Raw genomic sequence first — 22,099 nt, forward strand, 5'->3', positions numbered from 1 at the left:
GTGTTGCACTGCATGAATGTCTGTGCTAAGCATCCACATCAAATGTGTAGTACTTTCATTAAGAGTTATTTGAGTTAGTAGTGAGTGAAAAAAAAAAAAACTCATCAAGAATAGTAGCCACTCACATGCACACGCACACACATGTATGTAAAGATAAGCATTGGCAAGTTATTGGCATTTGAGGTGAGTGAGGTATTTAATGCAGTTTTATGCAAATAAAGTCAATTTTTAAAAGCTCTATTTTAGCTGGTCGGCAAACTACCAGATTTTTGAATTGAGAAAATGTTTGTGTTTAGTAAAAAGCATTTGAAGGACTTTCATTTTGAGCGATGTTAGAATAGCGTTAACAAATTTATTGCAAATGGTATTTGTTGGGGTTTAATAAAAGCCTTGCAATTGTGCCTAAGAGCAATCATTGAAATTTTGAAACTAGTGTTACGTTAGGTAAGGTTGAAAAGAGGGTGCAGATATTGATCCGCCCCTTGCCACTATGGACATACACCTTAGCCAGTAATCGGCTTGTTGTGCGCTCTAAAAACTATAAAGTAACCTCTAAAAAGAAAATTTTAAGTTGGGAATTCCGTGCTACTTACCAAATCCTTAATTGTTTTCAATACCACTCTCCTAAGTTGGTTAATGTCTGGTATTGTGTCTCCACCTAAGTGCCGGTATCTGTTAGAAGCGAAAGCCCGGCAATGACAAAGGAAATGCTCCAAAGTTGCATCATCTTTCCCGCATGCCCTACACATGCTATCACCTGCCGCACCGATTTTATATAATTGAGCTGGTAGTCCTATGTGTCCCTTTATGATACCAATAGCTATACTGACCTCCTTCTTGGTTCCTTTCAGTAATAGCCTCGTCTTCTCACGATCTGGATCTACCCATAGGATTTTCGCCGTCTTACCGACCGTTTCGCTGTTCCACAGGGTTGCATGCGCATTCGTCGCCCACTCCCATAACTCGGACTTCGTCGTCCCGAAAGGCTAACCAAGTTTATTGACGGCTGTCCTCTGGCCTTCACCGCCAAATCGTCTGCCTTTTTATTTCCCCTTACTCCGTTATGGCCCGGCGCCCAAACAAAGCGGATTTTTCTCATCCTCAGAGAAGGCGGTAATCTCCTTCTTACACTGCAAGACTGTTCGTGACCTTACGGTCCTGATTGTTATAGCCCTTATGGCAATTTTACTGTCGGCAAAGATGTTCACACTCGACGTCCTCGCGTTAGCACCACACCGTGATCGTCCGGATCTCCGCCTGCAGGACCGTTTTTTGGTCAGGCAGTCTAAAACAGATGTCAGTCCCTGGGTTCTCAATGTAAACCTCCAGTCCCACTCTGTCCTCTAGCTTTGATCCATTAGTGTAACATGATCTTTCAGATGGCAATACGAGGGTTCCGTCAATCCAAGACAGTGCCGGTGGCAGCAGTGCCTCGCACTCGGCTTCAAGGTTCATCTCAGGTGTGCGATCGGAAACCTCTTCCCATCCTTCCAGGTTTCCTATCGTCGTCTCGATTATACCGCGATGGTATGAGCTGCTCCCATCCTTAATCCATTCTCCCATCACCTTAAGTCTTATAGCCGCAGTGGCTGCCTCACACTTAATCTGCATGTCAATGGGTCGGATATCTAGAATAGTCTCCAGTGCCCCAGTGGGTGTGGTCCTCATCGCTGAACCTGTTGTATGGTCTTTATGTTGCACTTTTTCTCCATAGCAGTCCACCAAACTACTGAGCTGTAAGTAAGTATTGGTCTAATCACGCTCCTGTAGAGCCAGTGGACTATCCTAGGATTCTGGCCCATTTCGAGCCTACGTCCCGTCTACATAGTACCCATCATCTGAGAGCCTTCTAAGTATTTGACCTTGTCAGATATCGAAATCGTCTTATTGAGGAAACGTGGTGCATTAAATTGGCCCACCTTCGTCTTCCTCGTGAACAGGCATATTTCAGTCTTCTCTGGGTTAACATTGAGACCTCTGGGTCTAGCCCAGTCATATGCCATATGCAAGACCCTTTCGGCCCTTCTGCATAGCTCGTTCGGATCCTCAACCCTTAAAAGTATTTTAACATCGTCTGCGTTGCAGACGGGTTCAAATCCCTCCTCAGTCAGTATCCGTAATAGGTCATAGGTCAATAGGTGGTCACCTAAAGAAGTGGTGGTAAAATGCCACCCTGTGACGTGCCCTTATATTTATCCCATGGGACACACAATTTATCCACCTGTTCCTTAGCATATTGGTTTATCCAGTCTCTAAGGACCGTGTCCACCCGGTACTGTACTAAGGATTGGATCGGTGTGTCGGTCCGCACATTGTTAATGTCGGTAATGGTTCCATCGTCGGGTCCCGGTTTGTCAGGCTAAGTCTCTCGCCCCTGCACTGTCTAACGTTTTTGTATCAGGATCTTTGCTTATCCTAGTCTTCTCTTTATTGGGGCAGTCAGTGATGGTCTCGTCGTCAGCCCTCTGCCACTGCTTATCCTAGTCTTCTCATTATTGGGGCAGTCAGTGATGGTCTCGTCGTCAGCCCTCTGCCTCTGTCTCAATATGAGGATTTTTGCCTATCCTAGTCTTCCCATTCCTAGTCTTCTCATTATTGGGGCAATCAGTGATGGTCTCGTCGTCAGCCCTCTGCCTCTGTCTCAATATGAGTATTTTTGCCTATCCTAGTCTTCCCAATCTCGAAACAGACAGCCTTGCTGCCTTAGTGCGCCAGGCCTTAAGTCTTAGCCAGACTTATCACTGAGACTGGATCAAAGCCAACCACAAGGTGAGTTCCTTCCTCTTTCTCCTCCCGATGAAAGACCTCCCACTTCTTTGCCACCAAATCTTGGTTTTGCTTGCTCAAGAATCCCAACATGCGTTCCATCGCAAATTTACTGCCCCATTCCTTGATGAAGACCGTCGCCTTTATGAGCTGGAGGATGTCTATCTTTCGCATTAGGTCGTATTTTTCTGTGCCATCTTCCCCTTCCGTGGTGGCTGTGGCCTCCTTTTGGAATTCGCAGTCCTCTTTGAAGACACAGGGACCGTGCGCGCTTCCTTCATTCCTGCTCCCATTTTGCTTCCTTCCGCAGGACACTGTCTGGAATCCCCATTGCGATAGGACTGGCTTGATTTTCCCAGAGTATACTGTCTGGAATCTCCATTGCGAGAGGACACTGGAATCTCCATTGCCGGAGGATTGGCTTGGTTTTCCCAGAGTACTTGAAAGCGGGAAGGTCTTTTTCAGCATTTTAGAGTGTTATGCTCTTCGGGAGATCTGATTCTCGCTCGATTGCGCTGCCGGTGCATAGCCCTCTGTTTCATTCGTCGTGCCTCGGATCGCTTTCTCGGTCTGCTTTTATAGTTTTAATTTAAGGGGCTCATTTTGGGTATTTATGAAAAATATTAACACAGAAAAATGGCTCTCAAATGAAAGAGCCAAGGGAGCAGAATCGGCGAATGTCCTCAAATCGAGATATTTCAAATTTTGTGATTGGGCATTAGTGCCTCAGTTTGGACTTTTGTGGTTGGTATTTTTACAAATACTTGGCATCGATGGAAAGCTAAGAGAAGGCGCAATTCCCTCAGTATAGACAATAGTACCAGCTTGGAGGTGTGGAGGATTAAAGGCTCATTTATTAGTATGTTGTACTTATATCGGTTAGCATGTCCGCCTATGACGCTGAATGCCTGGGTTCGAATTCTGGCGAGACCATCAGAAAAATTTTTCAACGGTGGTTTTCCCCTCCCAATGCTGGCAACATTTGTGAGGTACTATGCCATGTAAAATTTCTCTCGAAAGAGGTGTCGCACTGCGGCACGCCGTTCGGACTCGGCTATAAAAAGGAGGCCCCTTATCATTGAGCTTAAAACTTGAATCGGACTGCACTCATTGATATGGGAGAAGTTTGCCCCCGTTCCTTAGTGAAACGGTCATGGGCAAAATTTGCAATTTTTACTTATATCGAAAGTATGGCCTCTGAAGCCCCCACACCTTATATGGCTGAAAAGTTTTCTAACCAAAAACGAAACGCGTCCCATATTGGTTGGTGTGTTGCCATCTCTGGCTTTCCTTTTCTATTGCAAAACATTTTCGATCATAAAGCTCGTCTCAAAAGACAATCAAACAAAATACGACTTTTTTTGTGGAAATCTTACAAACTTTTTATGGTTGTTATAGTAATTTTTTTTTTTTTTAATTTGCCCTTTTTTGTATTTTTTAGTTTTAAAAATTTTCATGTTTAGAATAAATATTTTTGAATTTTTTTCTTTTTTTCTTTTTTGTTATTTTATGTTCTCTTATTGCTTTCCCTTGTATCTTGCTTTTCGTATATCCCCACTGATCTCTTGCCATGAAGTTCGTACTCCCACAATTTCTTGGTTCTTATCACCTTTAGGACCTGGAGATGCATCATTTCCTACTTCATTAGTTAAGCAATTTAATTTTCCTAATGTATTGCCATGTTGCTGCTGCTTCTTCTTCTGGTTCTTCTTAGAAAGATATATCCATTGGAAGTCATCATTATTTTTCTTTTGGTGGTCCAAGAAATGCTGCTTGTTAGTCTACCAAGTTGTGTCCTGGTTTGATTGATGTTGTGTTTGGGAAACCATACGTCAGTTTGGTGTTGCAACACCCACGGATAATAAACAAAGGCCCACCCCTTTGAATGCATTCCCTGTGTAGCAAGGTCGTATCACAGCTCCTAATGATGGGTGGGTGGTCATGATGTTTATTTAGTGCCACGTTTCTCCTTTAAAGCAAATTAACAACTTGTACTAAAAACATAACACTTTTTCAGTTTCTGTGTGGGCTTGGAACAGTGTTTAAAGATGTTGGGAAGAATTTCTCCTTTTGCAAAAAACTTCCTTGAGAAATCCAGTTTCCTTGAGAAAGGTCTAACATTTCAAATATATAGGAACTTGGTCGTCTTTAAAATTTTCCATTTCATTGCTAATTCCTTTTTTTATTTTTCTAACAAAACACTGTGCCCACATTTCCTTGCTTGCTAACATTCATTGTGGAAGCACTGCTTACTTTAAAGATTGTTTAGAGAACACTTTTTATGCTGCACGCTCATAAAGGACAAAAACAACAAGAACAGTAACATCGTAACATCGTAACAACAACAACTCGTGCTACCAAACAAATTATGATGAGAAGCAATTTCATCACCATGCGAGTTTTTGCCAAGTACAACGACGTAGACGACGACGACGACGACAGCAACACATCCTGCTAACCAACACGTGCAAAGTGCTAACAGCTTTACTTCGTGTTGGTTGTCGAAGCATAAGCGGGTGGTGGCATGTTTCTTACTCTCCCCCAGTTGTAACAGAGAGCTGAAGGTCCTCTTGCTGTTACTGCTGCTTATTTGCCCTACCAAATGTTTTACTGTAATGGGCTTATATTTCAAGTCATCCGGTGATATTGTGTGCTTCCTCTGCTTTTTTTTTATACTTTCCCTCTCTGTTGTGCCTTCTCTCTCTCTCCCTCTCTACTTAGCTCTTTGGTATTAAGTTTTTTTCGCATGGTTGTTGTCGTCGTTGGTCTCCTTGTTGGAGTGTGTAAAAATTTAATTAATATTTGTTGTAGCAGCAAACGCATCACACTGGCAAAGATACAAAACAACCATGGAGTTGAACAAAATGTGGGGGAAGCCAGATTCGTCGTCCTTGTAGACTTTACTCGCTGAGAACATCACCAATTCTCCCCCAACTCAAAAGGAAAAAGAAGCAACAGCCGCCTCGACAATATGAAGAGTCTCTTCTCCTTTTACTTGGTGGGCCACTGCCAGTCAGAAAAACGAGAAGAGCAACGTTATGATGAGAGACGAAAAAAAAAACACTAAAGCATGTTTATTATGTGCTCGCAGTAATTGTAACTTCCTGTTTTAATGGAAGTAAACTATATTACACACATGTAAGAATGTAAATGCATTGCTGCAGTGTGTGTGTGTGTGTGTGTGTGTGTGTATGATGGAATGTGCATCCAACCGTACATTTGTATGAAACAGAGAAGGGAAAATTTCACCCAATGAGGGATTCCTTTTTAAATGTCTAATTAAAGTAGCCAAATAAAAACATAAAAATTTTATCACTTAAACCAATAAAAATTTATAGTAAAATCAACAAATCTTTATGAAATACTAGATGGCCTGGCCCAGTGTGCTAAGCAAACCCCTTAAATGTTTGCGGCCCCTTTTTGATCCAAAATTTTAAAATTTTTCTAAATTCGTATATAACTCTCAAATAACTTTCATTGAAATCCTTTATTGCCCAGTTTGGTATACATGTCCTTTTAGTGCATAGGTTTAGGGTGGGGCGACTCTCCTGGAATTGACCCAAATTTTTGTGAAATTTTCGTATTCTACTCTCAAAAACCTTTCAGTTGAGTTCCATCTTGCCCCGTTCGGTGTTTATGTACATTTGGTGTATAATTTTGGGGTGGGGTGACCCACCTGGTAATAGATCCCAAATTTTTAAATAAGTTTCCTTTTTGACTCTCAAGTACCTTTCGTTTAAGTCCCATACTGTCCCTTCCCCAAAAATCACCCTGAAACGAACATATAGGCTGATCACATGTCCGTTTGAGAGTGATTTGTGGGGTAAGGCGGCCCCCTGGGACTTCATCCCAAATTTTTATGTAACTTTTGTCTTCTCCTTCCAATTACCTTGCATTTGATACCCATATTGTCCCAATCGGTAAACATATAAATTTTGGGTGAGTTTTGAGGGTGGGACGGGCCCCCGACACATGAGGTTGAATTTTTATATCATGTTCCTACTCTGCTTTTAAATACCTTTCATTTGATACCCATATGTCCCAATCGGTAAACATGTCCGTTTGGGTGGGTTTTGGGGTAGGGCGTCCCCCTACGGTTATTTGATCCCAAAGTTTTACAGCATTTTTGTGTTTTTAGGTTACCATAAAGTGGCGTAAAAAATTTCACTTGAATCCATGCTCCCATTTCCCAGATCGTTATTGAAAATCGCGGTTAGGGGAAGCGTCCGCCCCCCGCCCCCCCCTTGCGGATATTACAAAGCGAATTACTCTATTTTCATATAGGGGCTAAAATGTATCACCTGTGCAATTTCTTGCAAATCGGTTGAGCCGTTTTTTAGTATATTCGGAACAAATAAAGTGCAACACATTTATTTTTATATCCTCCACCATAGGATGGCGGTATACTAATTTTGTCATCCCATTTGTAACACCTCGAAATCTTCATGACATTTTAAGTCGATCTAGCCATGTCCTTCTATCTGTACGTCCGTCCATCCGTCTGTCTGTCTTAGGGAAGGGTACATGACATGACATGTCATTTTAAGTCGATCTAGCCATGTCCGATCTGTACGTCCGTCCGTCCGTCTGTCTGTCGAAAACTCGCAAACTTTCGAAGAGGTAAAGCTAGGCACTTGAAATTTTGCACAAATTAGTGTAGATCACACTTCTTATTTCTGTAGATCTATTAGGATTGTAAATTTGTCATATCGGTCTATATTTTGATATAGCTGTCATATAAACCGATCTTGGATTTTGGCTTCTTGAGCCACTAGAGGGCGCAATTTTTATCTGGTTTGGCAGAAATTTTGCACGTTGTGTTTTGCTATGACTTTCAACAGCTGTGTTAACACTTCCAACAACTGTGTCAAGTATGGTCTAAATCAGTTGATAACCAAATATAGCTGCCTTACAGACCGATTTTGTATTTTGACTTCTTGAGCCACTAGAGGGCGCAATTCTTATCCGATTTGGCTGAAATTTTGTGTGAGATGTTTTGCTACGACTTGTGCTAAGTATGAAACAATCTCGGATCTTAACTTCTTGAGCCTCTAGGAGGAGCAATTATTATTCGATTTGGCTAAAATTTAGCATAAAGTGTTTTCTTTTGTCTTCTCCAGTCCTTAAAAGTTCAACTGGCAACTCATTGGTTCCTGCTGCCTTGTTGTTTTTCAGTCGTACCAATGCTACTTGGACCTCTGACTAGGCAGTTTATTCTCTATGCTATTGGATAATATCAGGTGGGAAAATTTTTCTTTCCATACACAGGGTGATTTTTTAAGAGCTATAGGAGAGTTTTTCAAAAAAACATACAATTCAAAAAAATTCATGAAGTCTTTATTTGAATCGATTATACGGTGCAATTTATTTAATGTTTGAAGATTAAACAATTCATCCGCTTAGTCCAATTTTGGCATTCTCTTTCCAACATTTCGGCCGATATCTCACGAATAAATGCTTCAATATTGTCTTCCAATGCATCAATTGAAGAAGACTTGTCTGTATGGACATTAGTTTTAACATAGCCCCATAAAAAATAGTCTAAATTGACCGGTCTCCAACATGAAATAAAATGTTCAACGAACTCACCTCTCAATAAGTCCATTGTTACGCGTGCTGTATAGCATATGGCACTGTCTTTTTGAAAACACATGTCAAGCTCTTCCATTTTGGAATTGACGCATTGCTGCTGATTGCAGTGTTGCTCTGTAGTCACTTTCTTGGCTTCAGTAGCATTGTGACAGTCTTTGTTGGTGTCTTTTAGCAAGCAATTGTCAAGCCAGTCAAGTTTTTTTGCCAAGGCGAAGTCAATGAGTCTCAATCCATTACTGGAACAAAGATATTCTTCCTTCCAATCTTGACATTAAAGTCTCCTACCACGATTTTAATGTCAAGTGCGGAGCAGCGTTCATATGTTCTCTCTAGGCGCTCATAAAATATATCCATGGTCTGGTCGTCCTTGTCTTCTGTCGGGATGTGGGCTGTAGGCACAAATACGACTGATAATGTGTATCGTCTTCTATACACCGTAGAAAATCCTGAAGATCAGATGTTCCAATCTCTGTCTAACCACAAATCCACAGCCAATTTCATCTGCTGTATCATGGCAGCTATATTATAAAGCATCATCTTTTTATGTTGTTGTAACGCCTCATCCGATCCATCACTTAGGTGAAAATGTCTGCCTTGTACTTTTCCAGCACGCGGATGTACAGTGAGTATAAGGCCCCTTCTCTATTAAGAGTCCGCACATTCCTGGGTCATATCCGCAGATCGTGGTCTTTAATTAATTTTATATTCTTAGTCCATCTAGCCATGCCTGTCCGTCATTCCGTCTGTCAAAATCACGAAAGCGGTCGTATGCATAAAGCTATCCTCTTGAAATTTTTCACAGGTTGTTTTTATCGATGTAGATCGCTGCGAATTGCAAATGGACCCCATTGGTTCAGATCCAGTCAAATCCGGAGATTGGTTTATATGGAGGCTATATCAGTTTATAGACTGACTAGGATAATACTTAACATGCTGGAAGTCCTAACACCAGTCTTTGTTCCAAAGTTCAGCCAAATTGGATGAAAATTGAGGCTTCTATGGGCTCAAGAAGTCAAAATAGGAGATCGGTGTATATGGGGGCTATATCCAAACCTAAACCGATATGACCCATTTGCAATCCCCAACAACCTGCAACAAAAAGAAGTATCAGTGCACAATGTCAAGAGGCTAGTTTTATGCGTTCGACCGCTATCGTGATTTCGACAGACTGACATACGGCCGGTCATGGCTAGATTGACTCAGAATGTTGAGACGATCCAGAATATATACTTTATGGGGTCGAGGTGTTACAAACGGAATGACTTAATTAGTATACCCCCATCCTATGGTGGTGGGTATAAAAATCATGCAAATGAAAATGTTCCCATGAACATTTCTATAAGGAGCTGGAGCAAAATTTCTCACAATTTCAATGAGTGCAGTCTGATTTAAGTTTTAAGCTTTTTTATAGCAGAGTCTGAACGGCGTGCCGCAATGCGACATCTCTTTGGAGAGCAGGGATAACCCACGCCTACGACACTGAATGCCTGGGTTCGGATAGTGGCGAAAATATCAGAAACAATTTTTCAGGGATGGTTATCCCCTCCCAATGCTGGCGACATTTGTAAGGTACCATGCCATGTAAAAACTGGCCACCGTAGCGCAGAGGTTAGCATGTCCGCCTATGACGCTAAACGCATGGGTTCGAATCCTGGCGACACCATCAGAAAAAAACTTTAATTTTCAGCAGTGCTATTCCCCTCCTAATGCTGTCAACATTTGTCAGGTACTATGCCATGTAAAGCTTCTCTCCAAAGAGGTGACGCATTGCGGCACACCGTTCGGGCTTGGCTATAAAAAGGAGGTCCCTTATCATTGAGCATAAACTTTAATCGGATTGCAGTCATTGATATGTGAGAAGTTTGCCCCTGTTCCTTAGTGGAATGTTCATGGGCAAAATTTACATTTGGCATGTATGGTTGCCCAAAAAGTAATTGCGGATTTTTTAAAATAAAGTAAATGCATTTTTAATAAAACTTACTTTTTTTTACACCTTTTTTCTAAAGCAAGCTAAAAGTAACAGCTGATAACTGACAGAAGAAAGAATGCAATTACAGGGTCACAAGCTGTGAAAAAATTTGTCAACGCCAACTATATGAAAAATCCGCAATTACTTTTTGGGCAACCCATAAATAAAAACTTCTTTCCAAAGAGTTGTTGCACTGCGGCACGCCGTTCGCACTTGCCTAGAAAAAGAAGGCTCCTTATTATAAAGCTTAAACTTGAATCGGACAGCACTCATTGATATATGTATGAAAAGTTGGCACCTGTTCCTTAATGCCATGTTGATGGGAAAATTTTAAATTTTTTTGTTATTTTTGCATTCATTTCCATTTCTTTTGTAATTAAAGTTGAAATCCATCAAATGCCATTATTATCTAACATCTTAGTATTCCTAAGAACCCCCTAGCGTTTACAGAACAAGTTAATTATCAGTTAATATCAAATTTCTTTAAAACCTTTGGCATGAAATCCTACTTCTCCGTCTCTATGTAAATGTAACATTTCAGAAATCATCATCATTGCACTGTACGAAATTGAGGTACTCCCCAAAAGTATTATAAACTGTCGGTATATTTACGATGATACATATTTTTGTGTATGGGTATGTACCAGCTTAATGGGGATATTACATACATCATACATTCAAAAGCACATGCCATCACAATACACAAAAGTATGTGTATAGCAGAAGTAAAGAACCATTAGGGAGGAAGAGGAAACTCTGCTGAAAAGAAAGAAGTTCATGATAACATTTCATTATAACAATGTGTTTGATATCGTTTTCTTCCAATACAAAAAGGCTAAGTCGAGTTTTTAGAGGCAATGATTAATTAGAGACCACCGCGTAATGTTAGCTCTTAGTGTATTCGTTGGACAAAAATAGTTAGAGTTAACATGGAGCTTTAAAATTTTGCACAGAGGTATATTTGAGTGTAACATAGAAGAAATTGGAGTATGGTTCAAATCGGTCTATAAGCTGATACAGGTCCCATATAAACCGATCCATCGCTTGAACTTTCTTTGCCGTCAGGCGTCGCAATTACTACCCAATTTGCCTGAAATGATGCATGATGACATCCATTAAGGATCTTAACGACCACCACATGTATGGTTCAAATCGGTCTATAAGCTGATATAGCTCCCATGTAAACCCATCTCCCGATTTAACATCTTGAGCCTCCATAGGGTGCAATTATTTTCCAATTAGGCCGAAAATTTGCGCAATGAATTCTGCTATGACTCTCAAAAACTCCACCAAATATGGTCCACATCGGTATATAACCTGTTTTAGCTCTAATGTAAACCAAAATCTTGATTTGAGTGTTCTTAAGCCTATAGAAGGAGTTTACTCTAACTTACAATATGTCTTTATCCCTGAATTGTGTTTTCCGTTTTAATGATTTCCGATGTTTATGTAAAATTTTATGTTTTGGTGTATTCAGAGGACTATAGTAGAATTTTCCGGCGAACCTTTTTTTTAGAATATTTTGATATGCTAGAATCCCACTTTAAATGAGTTTTTTGCCCTGTTTCCAAGCAGGGGCCGAAAAATAATTTTTTTACCAAATAAACCAAAATATGAAAGTGGTGAAAGTTTGTAAGCTGAAATTTATCGGATGATTTGATTCAGGAGACTTTACTGAAGACCACTGAGAAAGAATGAGGGAGGCCCTTTTGAGATTCAAAAAAAAAAAAAAAACAAAATTTTGCCCATGAACATTCCACTGAGGAACAGGAGCAAACTTCTCACATATCAATGAGTGCAGTCCGATTCAAGTTTCAAGCTCAATGATAAGGAGCCTCCTTTTTATAGCCGAGTCCGAACGGTGTGCCGCAGTGCGACACCTCTTTGGAGAGAAGTTTTACATGGCATAGTACCTCACAAATGTTGCCAGCATTAGGAGGGGAAAACCACCGCTGAATCTTGCACAGATACTTCTTATTGAAGTAGGCCACCGTAGCGCAAAGGTTTGCATGTCCGCCGACGCTGAACGAAGAACGACCGGGTTCGAATCCTAACGAGACCATCAGAAAAAACATTTTTCAGTGGTGGTTTTCCCTCCTAATGCTGGCAACATTTGTGAGGTACTATGCCATGTAAAACTTCTCTCCAAAGAGGTGTCGCACTGCGGCACGCCGTTCGGACTTGACTATAAAAAGGAGGCCCCTTAATATTGAGCTTAGACTTGAATCAGACTGCCCTCATAGATATTTGAGAAGTTTGCCCTGTTCCTAAGTGGAATGTTCATGGGCAAAATTTGAAATTTTATTTCTTATTGATGTAGGTCGTTGGGGATGGGAAGTGGGCCATATCGTTTCAGATTTGGATATAGCCACCATATAAACCGATTCCCCTATTTGATTTCTTGAGCCCCTAGAAGCCTAAATTTCCATCCGATTTGGCTGAAAGACTTGAGTTATGACTTCCAACATCCACACCAAGTATGACCCGAATCGGTCTATATATCCCCTATATAAACCGATCCCCAGATTTGACAACTTGAGCCCTTAGAAACCTGAATTTCCATCCGATTTGGAAAAATGTGGAACAAAGACTTGAGTTACGAATTCGCACATCCAAGCACGATACGAATCGGTCAATATACAAATATAGCCCCCGTATAACCGATCCCCGAATTTGAATTCTTGAGATGTGAGTTATGACTTCCAACATCAAGTATGATCCGAATCGGTCCATAATCAGATAAAGCCCCCATATAAACCGATCCCTGGATTTGACTTCTTGAGCCCTTAGAAGCCTCACTTTTTATCCGATTTGGCTGAAATTTGGAACTACGACTTAAGTTATGACTTCCAACATCCATGCCAAGTATGATCGAAATCGGTCTATAAACAGATATAACCCCCATATAAACCGATCCCCAGATTTGACATCTTGAGTCCTTAGAAGCCTCAATTTTCATCCGATTTGGCTGAAATTTGAAAAAAATGCTTGAGTTATGACTTCCAATATTCACACCAAGAATGATCCGAATCGGTCCATAAACAAATATAGGTGGCAATTCGTCACCTCTAGCGACAAATCCTTATAAAAGTGATAGGTTTTTTTTCCATGTAAGGGGACGAAAACTGGGACCGGTCCCTATCACCAGAGGACCTATCCCGTGATAGGTTTGGGACTTGTCTTATTTCCGTAGGGTTACAACATCAGTGCCAAGTTTTATTGGAATCGGCCAATTGGGTGATATAGGCCACCTAAGTACCGATATGACTTCTTGAGACCAAAATAATTCAAATACAATCTCAGTTAATGAGGATACCTTTTTAGCGGAATCCAAAAACGAGTTTACGGCAGAATTTGACCCTGGGTTTCTTGGGCGCTAGTCTGAATTTTGCTTTTTTAAATCTAAACCATCTAACAAATGTTTTTTTTTAAAAACCGACTTAACCCACTTGGTCTTAGCATCTTAAGTTAAGATAGCAGTGACTCACACACACACACACACCAATATAAGACCGTTATGCCAACACCATAGCCAACTAAGCATACTTTATGGCCGGTTTGTCCTTTTCGTTTGTGCCTTTGCCACACATTACAAGAAAAGGCAAAGGGAATGAGTGAGTGAGCGAGAGTGAAAAAGAGCGAGAGATAGAGTGGAAATGGCATCCAGGTTAAGATTAAATAATGCCGCATACAACAGGCATTTGTTAAATTATTGTTGTGCGTAGATTATTCAAAAATTAATTTAAATAAGACAACATTAAAAGCATCCTCAAACTCAAACTCAAACTACCACACACACACACACACACACACACACTTCACTCACCTTTGGTAGTCTGGGTGACCAACAAGCTAGCAGGCAAACTGGTAAGGAAATACTCTAAAGAGAAAGCATGCACGAGTGTAAACAAAGAAGGCCTACGGCAAAAGACAGTTGTTTCAATATTTTACTTTTTATTTGGTGTCTAAGTAGACAACAAAATGGCAAGGACATTCAACAGCGGCACAAACAGCAACAATAACATAAACCTGGGGAGTTTCAAGAACAAACGGAATGACAACAAAAACAAACGCAACAGACATTAACATTTTGCTAATGCTAAGGTGTGCCATATCATGTTGTAGCCCCTTAGGTTGCAGCTACAAAACCAACAGCAAGGGGCTTGACTTCTCCAAAAAATGCTTGGCAGTCAAATGTATTGCCTGTACGCCCAGCCTAACAAGGCAGATGCCCTTTTACTCTACCACCTCTCTCTCTCTCTCTATGCCTGCTATTGTTGGATATTAAATGATTTTCTTCACTTGTACGAGTACAATATTACTGTAGCTGTTGCTTGTGCTTGCCAGCAAACATGTTGCTGTAAAGTTTTATTACTTGAAATTGACAAGGCTTGTTGGCAGGCCAAGTATCTTCTACCTCTTGTTCTCTTGTTCACCAAAAATCCTACTCAAGGTGGTGCCCGTCAAAAGGAGAAAAAAAGAAACAAAAACACACACAAACAACGAATTTCCCTATGACATCAAGACTCAGCACTTAGGCAGCAAAAAGGAAACAGCAAGTCGTCACGCTGTTACTATAGTTGGAAGTTATAGTTGTGTAATGATGCTTGTTACTGTTGTCGTCGGGTTTCGTGGCTCTTAAGGGAGTTGAGTATGCTTGGCCAAGTTTTGATGTTCCAGCAAGAGCCTTTGCGAATGAATAAATGGATATTTTCTTTTGTATTTACTTGGCTAGTGCAATAAAATGGGTAAAAGGCAAAAACCTGAAATTCACTTTATGCGATGACATTTCTGTGGCTGTTTTTATTTTGTTTTTTTGCCTTGCTTTAATTTTTTTTTTGGTTTTGTTTTAACCTCTGCCTCTTCCTAATGCAAATTAGAAGAGGCCAAGTCTGAAATTGGCACATAGCAAAGTTTCAAAAACTTTGGCTTATAGCGAATTTTTAAAGCCCTTAAATGGGGAGTTTTATGGGTAGTACAAGCAAGCGAATGAAAAAACAGGATATGTAGGGCGTCTTTGAGTGAAAATATTTTTTATTGATTAAAATTACAAAAATTTTGGACTTTTTCTCGATATGACCACTTTTGGCCTAGACTATAGCTCTGAGTAGGTTAAAAATGGCAGCTGTGTCCATATCTAAGCAGAGATGGACAGATAGACAGACGGACAAACAGGTGGACAGACACTACAGACAAGACAAACAAGACAGACAAGACAGAGACAAGACTTATTATAATAAGACAAAAAATTACGGATCTTTTATACTTTAATGAAAGACACAATTTTCCTATATGAAGTAAAATTTCTTACACCAAAGGAATTCTGCTTCTTTGCCTCAAAATCATTACCCAAGTATTTCGATTAAGAAAAACTCTCTTAAATGAAGAATCTATTATACTTTAATGAAAGACACAATTTCCTAATATAAAGTAAAATTTCTTAAACCAAAGGAATTGGTGTAAAACTAGGCATTGTTTTATAAGATCCCCATTCTGTAGTCCTGCTTCTTTGCCTCAAAATCATTACCCAAGTATTTCGATCAAGGAAACCCTCTTAAGTGGAAGATCTTTTATACTTTTATGAAAGACACAATTTTCTTATATGAAGTAAAATTTCTTAAACCAAAGGAATTGGTGTAAAACTAGGCATTTTTGATATGATCTTCATTCTGTGGTCCTGCTTCTTTGCCTCAAAATCATTACCCAAGTATTTCGATCAAGGCAACCCTCTTAAATGAAGGATCTACTATACTTTTATGAAAGACACAATTTTCTTATATGAAGTAAAATTTCTTAAACCAAAGGAATTGGTGTAAAACTAGGCATTTTTGATACGATCTTCATTCTGTAGTCCTGCTTCGTTGCCTCAAAATCATTACCCAAGTATTTCGATCAAGGAAACCCTCTTAAATGAAGGATCTATTATACTTTAATGAAAGACACATTTTCCTTATATGAAGTAAAATTTCTTAAACCAAAGGAATTGGTATAAAACTAGTCTTTTTTTATAATATCCTCATTCTAAAGTTTGGCTTCTTTGCCTCAAAATCATTACCCAAGTATTTCGATCAAGGAAACCCTCCTTAATGAAGGATCTATGTACTTTAATTAAGGACACAATTTCCTTATATGAAGTAAAATTTCTTAAACCAAAGGAATTGGTGTAAAACTAGTTTCATTCTGAAGTTTGGCTTCTTTGCGTCGAAATCACTACCCAAATATTTCGATCAAGGAAATTCACTTAATTTTTCTCTATCAAATTATTCCCAGTTATCTTTAATGATTGATTCAAAACTTATTGCCTTTGACCACATGCAAAGTAGCCAAGTAGCTTAAAAGTTATCCTTTTTTTTTTTTGAAGATTATTGACAAATTCAAACAACAATGCCAATATTCAATCTATGGACGTGAAAATGTTTTAAATAATAGAAATTCCAAAAACCCTTTTGCTAAACAATGCAAAAATACCGCAAAAGGATATTGTCAAGGACCTGGGGCATAGATGTAACAAACCCTCCAGCTAACTTTATAGACTGTAAGCAGTTGCTTCTTAAAGGTCAGATTTATACAAAACTGGGACCAAAACAAAAAAAAACATCGACTACCATGAGTATCTTTTGGGGTTTTTTCGCATCACTGTCTTTGCCCAAAAACTGCCAAAAAAAAAGGCAATTTCATATTACGATTTCAGCACACATGCTTTTGTTTTTCTTAACATCTATTTGCCTTGTATGCATATGAGTGTGTGCGTAAGTGTGTTGGTATGCTACATGTTTTTCCGCTTTCATTTTTTTTGCTGGCTTATTTTCCGGTTTTTTTTTTTTCTTTTTTTGATTTACTTCATCAGGCAGGACTAAATATGAATAAGAGTTGGAGCCCTACATAAACTGTGACATAAATTGCGGCAAGTGTTTTTGCCACAGCCAACTTAAACTAAAGAAGAAGCCACAGCAGCAAAAAAAAACGAAACGAGTAGGAGAAAAAGACGAACAAAGAATTGTAATAAAATAAAAAGAAATTGAAAAAGATTTTTTTACGTTTTCGTGGGCTTTCAATGGCCTTGCGATGTATTTTTTTTTTCTTCTTTCTTCCTTACTAAAAAGGATTCCTTGCTCTGCCTTCCCCTGGTGAAAGGGAGGAAGTCGGTTAGAGTATTAAGAACCAATATTTTTTAATAATAAACTTTCCATTCTGTTGTTCAATTGTTATTGTGTATGTAGGAAGTATATGTATGTGTAAGAAGTGGTGGTAAGAGTGTGTGTGTGTGTGTATATCAGGGACTTATGACCAATGCCAGGCATTTGTTACGATGACAATGCCTGAATGCCTGGTTACTTGTTTTGTCTTTTTGTGTTGCTGTCTGTGTGTGTGTGCGTGTGTAGGAAAAGTTGCTGGCGAATTCTTAGCAACCAATTGTTATGGGGCATCATTGAGGAGGACCATTAGAGATACTGTAAACAAATCTGTTTATTAAATATTTGTTATTAAAATATTTTATGGCCCACTCAGCCAAAAACCACTCATACTAAGTTTCCAGCTTTCTTCCTGCCACACACACACACATACACTCAAACCCTCCCACCTATACCCTATGCTAACAAGGAATATTTTTCAAGCAGACTGGTTGGACTTAAAATTAGAAATAACAAAAGACCAGGAAACACTTAAACGACTAGCAAAATTTCTGTATGAGTGTGTGTTTGGGGGGGTATGTATAAAAAAGGAAGTGGAGTACAAAGTACTGGTGTACCACTTTTTAGCTTCCTAGGTACTGTGTACCAAGCATGGCAACGAGGGGGGCCCAAGGCTTACGGACTTCCTGTGCTCATTCATAACTCGATTATTTTAATGAGTTCTTATCCCATACAACCAGATGTCACGTTGTGGCTTGTGGTCTCAGTGTTGGAGTTTCTGGCACATGAAGAAATTATGTGATAGTCAGATTTATACACCCACACACATACACACGTACACACGCACACACCTCTTTATAGACGATTATGAGTTAGGTTGTTTATATTATGGTGATTAATGACTAATCTTTACTTCTGGTTTCAATTTAACCATTTCAGAGGCTATGACTGTGCTGGGCAAGAAACATGTGGAGTTGTGGCCGAAACAGAGGCCAAGAAAAGTCAACAAAAAAAACAAAAACAGAAACAAAGCAAACTGGCACGTGTTTGTCGTAGAGGCATAAGGATTTCGGTTTCATGAGTAGGATGAAACAAAGGAACAAGGAGGTTAGTAAAAATTAATAATCATCACACATTTTTATGATACATAAAGGAAATGTTTGCAAGCTTTATTGGCTAAATGAGAAGAAAATTGAGAAACTCATGGATTAAAAATCTAGATAAAATTAAGCAAAATTAAATTTAGGAGTTAATTTAGTGTTTAGTGTTGGGTTAGGTTATAGTGGCAATCTAATTCAAACAGAGAGACACGTCTATCGGGGCGCTAGTAGACAATTTGAATGTGCAAACATTTTCCCAAAAATTTTCCATTTAAAGCTTCCATACCGACGACATAATACCAATTCCATCAACCATCGAAAATTCAGATATTTAAAGAGGGGGGAAAAACTCAAAGCTTCACTTAAGCATTTAATCTTTCTAGCCTCTGAAGAACAACAAACTGTTCCTAATGTTGAATTCTGTGGCAACTGCAGCTATGTTTACTTAACGAACCCTCGAAGGGTTGTTAACATCTTGAAATGCCATATTAGGTTGTTGTAGGTTACCGCGTTTTCTTTCATAAGAGGATAGTTGATGCCTTGTTATCTAGCAGGCTTTGCAATTCAAAAATGTCTTTCGACGAGATTTTGTTCTAGAGGTTGAGTAAGGTTGGGTCCATCGCACAGTGGGATAGAACCGAAAAAAAAAATAGTAAAAAATATGCCGTTTGTAGATATCTCTCTTTGAAATTTAGAATGGTCTGTTAGCAACAACGGGTGCAAATTTTCAAAGCCCTAGGTTGTTCGGGTGCCTTTCGGAAGGCCCCTAAAGTTTCTCTCTTCGGTATTTCAAAGATTTGTTAGGGCTGCCAAATCTTTGTTTGTGGGCCGATTTTCAAAATTTACTTTACTCTATATCGGATTATTCAGTTAAAAGTTATGCAGTTTGTAAGTAAAAAAAAATGTGAAAAAAGTGTATTTTTGGCATTTTTTGGTTAAAAAAAGGTATACTCATTGATTAGTCGTTATTGAAAAAACCACCACCGAAGGATGGGGGTACATTCATATTGTCATTCAGTTTGCAACACATCGATTTCCGACCCTAGAAAGTACATATATTCTTGATCGCCGTAAAAATCTAAGACAATCTAGCCACGTCCACCCTCATGTCCGTCCGTCCGTCTGTCTGTCCGTCCGTCCACCCTCATGTCCGTCCGTCTGTTGAAATCACGCTACAATCTTTAAAAATAGAGATTTTGAGCTGAAACTTTACATAGATTCTTGTTTTGTTCATAAGCAGGCTAAGTTCGAAGGTGGGCTATATCGGACTATATCTTGATATAGCCCTCATATAGACCGATTTGCCGATTTAGGGTCCTAGGCCATAAAAGCCACATTTATTATCCAATTTTGCTGAAATTTGGGACAGTGAGTTGTGTTAGGTCAGTCGACATCCTTCGTCAATTTGGCCCTCATCGGATCAGATTTGGATATAGCTGCCATATAGACCGATCCTCCGATTTAGGGTCTTAGGCCCATAAAAGCCACATTTATTATCCGATTTAGCTGAAATTTGGGACCGTGAGTTGTTATATCCAGATTTGGATATAGCTGCCATATAAACTGATCTCTCGATTTAAGGTTTTGGGCCCATAAAAGGCGCATTTATTGTTCGATTTCGCGGAAATTTGGGACGGTGAGTTGTGTTGGGCCCTTCGATATCCTTCTTCAATTTTTCTCAGATCGGTCCAGATTTTAATATAGCTGCCATAAAGACCGATCTCTCGATTAAAGGTTTTAGGCCCATAAGAGGCGTATTTATAATCCGATTTCGTCGAAATTTGGGACAGTGAGTTGTGTTGGGCCCTTCGACATCCTTCTTCAATTTTTCTTAGATCGATCCAGATTCGGATATAGCAGCCATATAAACTGATCTCTCGATTTAAGGTTTTGGGCCCATAAAAGGCGCATTTATTGTCTGATTTCGCCTAAATTTGGGACAGTGAGTTGTGTTAGGCCCTCCAAGAGCCCTCTTCAATTTGGCCCAGATCGGTTCAGATTTGGATATAGCTGCCATATAGACCGATCTCTCGAATTAAAATTTTGGCCCCATAAAAAGCACATTTATATTCCGATTTCGCTGAAATTGGACACGGTGACTTATATTAAGCTGTCCGACATTCTTCTCGTATACGGTTCAGATCGGTCTATATTTGCATATGGCTACCTAAAAGACCTATATTTTGTTCTAAAAAATTAAACAATGACTTGTTCTTATTAGACTTCTCAAAATACGTGTCGAATTTGGTCCAAATCGGACCATGTTTCAATAAAGTTGCTATGGGTGCGTAATTTATGAATTTTTAAACCGGATTATGACGAAAGGTGGCTAACATGTATACTGGTGGGTATATCGAGCCCTAAGAAGCTTCAATTTTCATCCGATTTGGCTGAAATTTGGAACGAAGACTTGAGTTATGACTTCCATCATCCATGTCAAGTATGATCCGAAACGGTCTATCAACAGATATATCCCCTATAAAAATCGAATCCCGGATTTGACTTCTTGAACCCTTAGAAGCTACAATTTTCATCCGATTTGGCTGAAATTTGGAACAAAGACTTGTGTTATGACTTTCAACATTCATGCCTAGTATGATCTGAATCAGTCTATAAACAGATATAGCCCCTATAATAAACTATCCCCGGATTTGACTTCTTCACCCCTTAGAAGCCAACATTTTCAACTGATTTGGCTGAAATTTGGCCCGAAACCCACCCTATATCATGACTTATAACATCAGAGCCAAGTTTGATACGAAATGAAATCCAATATGGTGATAGAAATACCGATATGACTTCTTGAGGCCAAAATAATTCAAATACAAACTTAGTTAATAAGAGTACATTTTTAGCGGAATCCATGGTGGTGGGTACCCGAGATAATTCCGGACTTTCAACTTGGAAGTCAATAATTTTTCAAAAAAAAAAAAAAATACATCAAATGTTCTGTTTTAGAATTTTTTAATACTTTTAATCCTTGTACTACAAATTTAGAATATTAACAAAGAAATACATTTACTTAAATACTATTCTTCTATTTCTTTTAAAGCCATACATCAAGGCGGAATGCATTTCCAATGGTTGCACCAAATTTTTTGCCTTAAATTCTGCCCCATTCTGCTGCATTCTGTCATGCATGCGTTCTTGCTGCCGTTATATGTTGGAGTTGGATGTACAATTGTTCGATAAAAGCCAAGTTTGTGATATTCTGAAAAGATGAGAGATGAAAGTTGTATATTTTGACATCTTTGGACTTCCATGAGAATAGTTTGTTTATTTCTAATTAAAATTAAAATAATAAATTGTACATATTTTTAAGATTTTTCCATTTCAATAAACTATAAAAGAAAATAAAACCAATATTGTTTCTTATATTTGCTGCTATAAAGGATAAGTAAGTATAATGAATAAATTATTGGGTTGCCCAAAAAGTAATTGCGGATTTTTTAAAAAAAAGTAAATGCATTTTTAATAAAACTTAGAATGAACCTTAATCAAATATACTTTTTCACACTTTTGTTTCTAAAGCAAGCTAA

The 22,099-nt window shown here is 39.0% G+C and overlaps 1 long non-coding RNA gene across 1 annotated transcript in view; it reads left to right on the forward strand.

Annotated features, from left to right (window-relative positions):
- The window catches only part of LOC106082810 (uncharacterized), a 40,548-nt gene extending 18,732 nt beyond the window's left edge, over positions 1–21,816 (forward strand). The window contains exons 2-3 of the long non-coding RNA XR_009398092.1: positions 18,400–18,567; positions 21,613–21,816. This is a non-coding gene — a long non-coding RNA (uncharacterized LOC106082810). The remainder of the gene's footprint in view (positions 1–18,399; positions 18,568–21,612) is intronic.
- The last annotated feature ends 283 nt before the right edge of the window (positions 21,817–22,099 follow it).

This window comes from Stomoxys calcitrans, chromosome 4, assembly GCF_963082655.1.
Source record: "Stomoxys calcitrans chromosome 4, idStoCalc2.1, whole genome shotgun sequence".
Taxonomy (NCBI): domain Eukaryota; kingdom Metazoa; phylum Arthropoda; class Insecta; order Diptera; family Muscidae; genus Stomoxys; species Stomoxys calcitrans.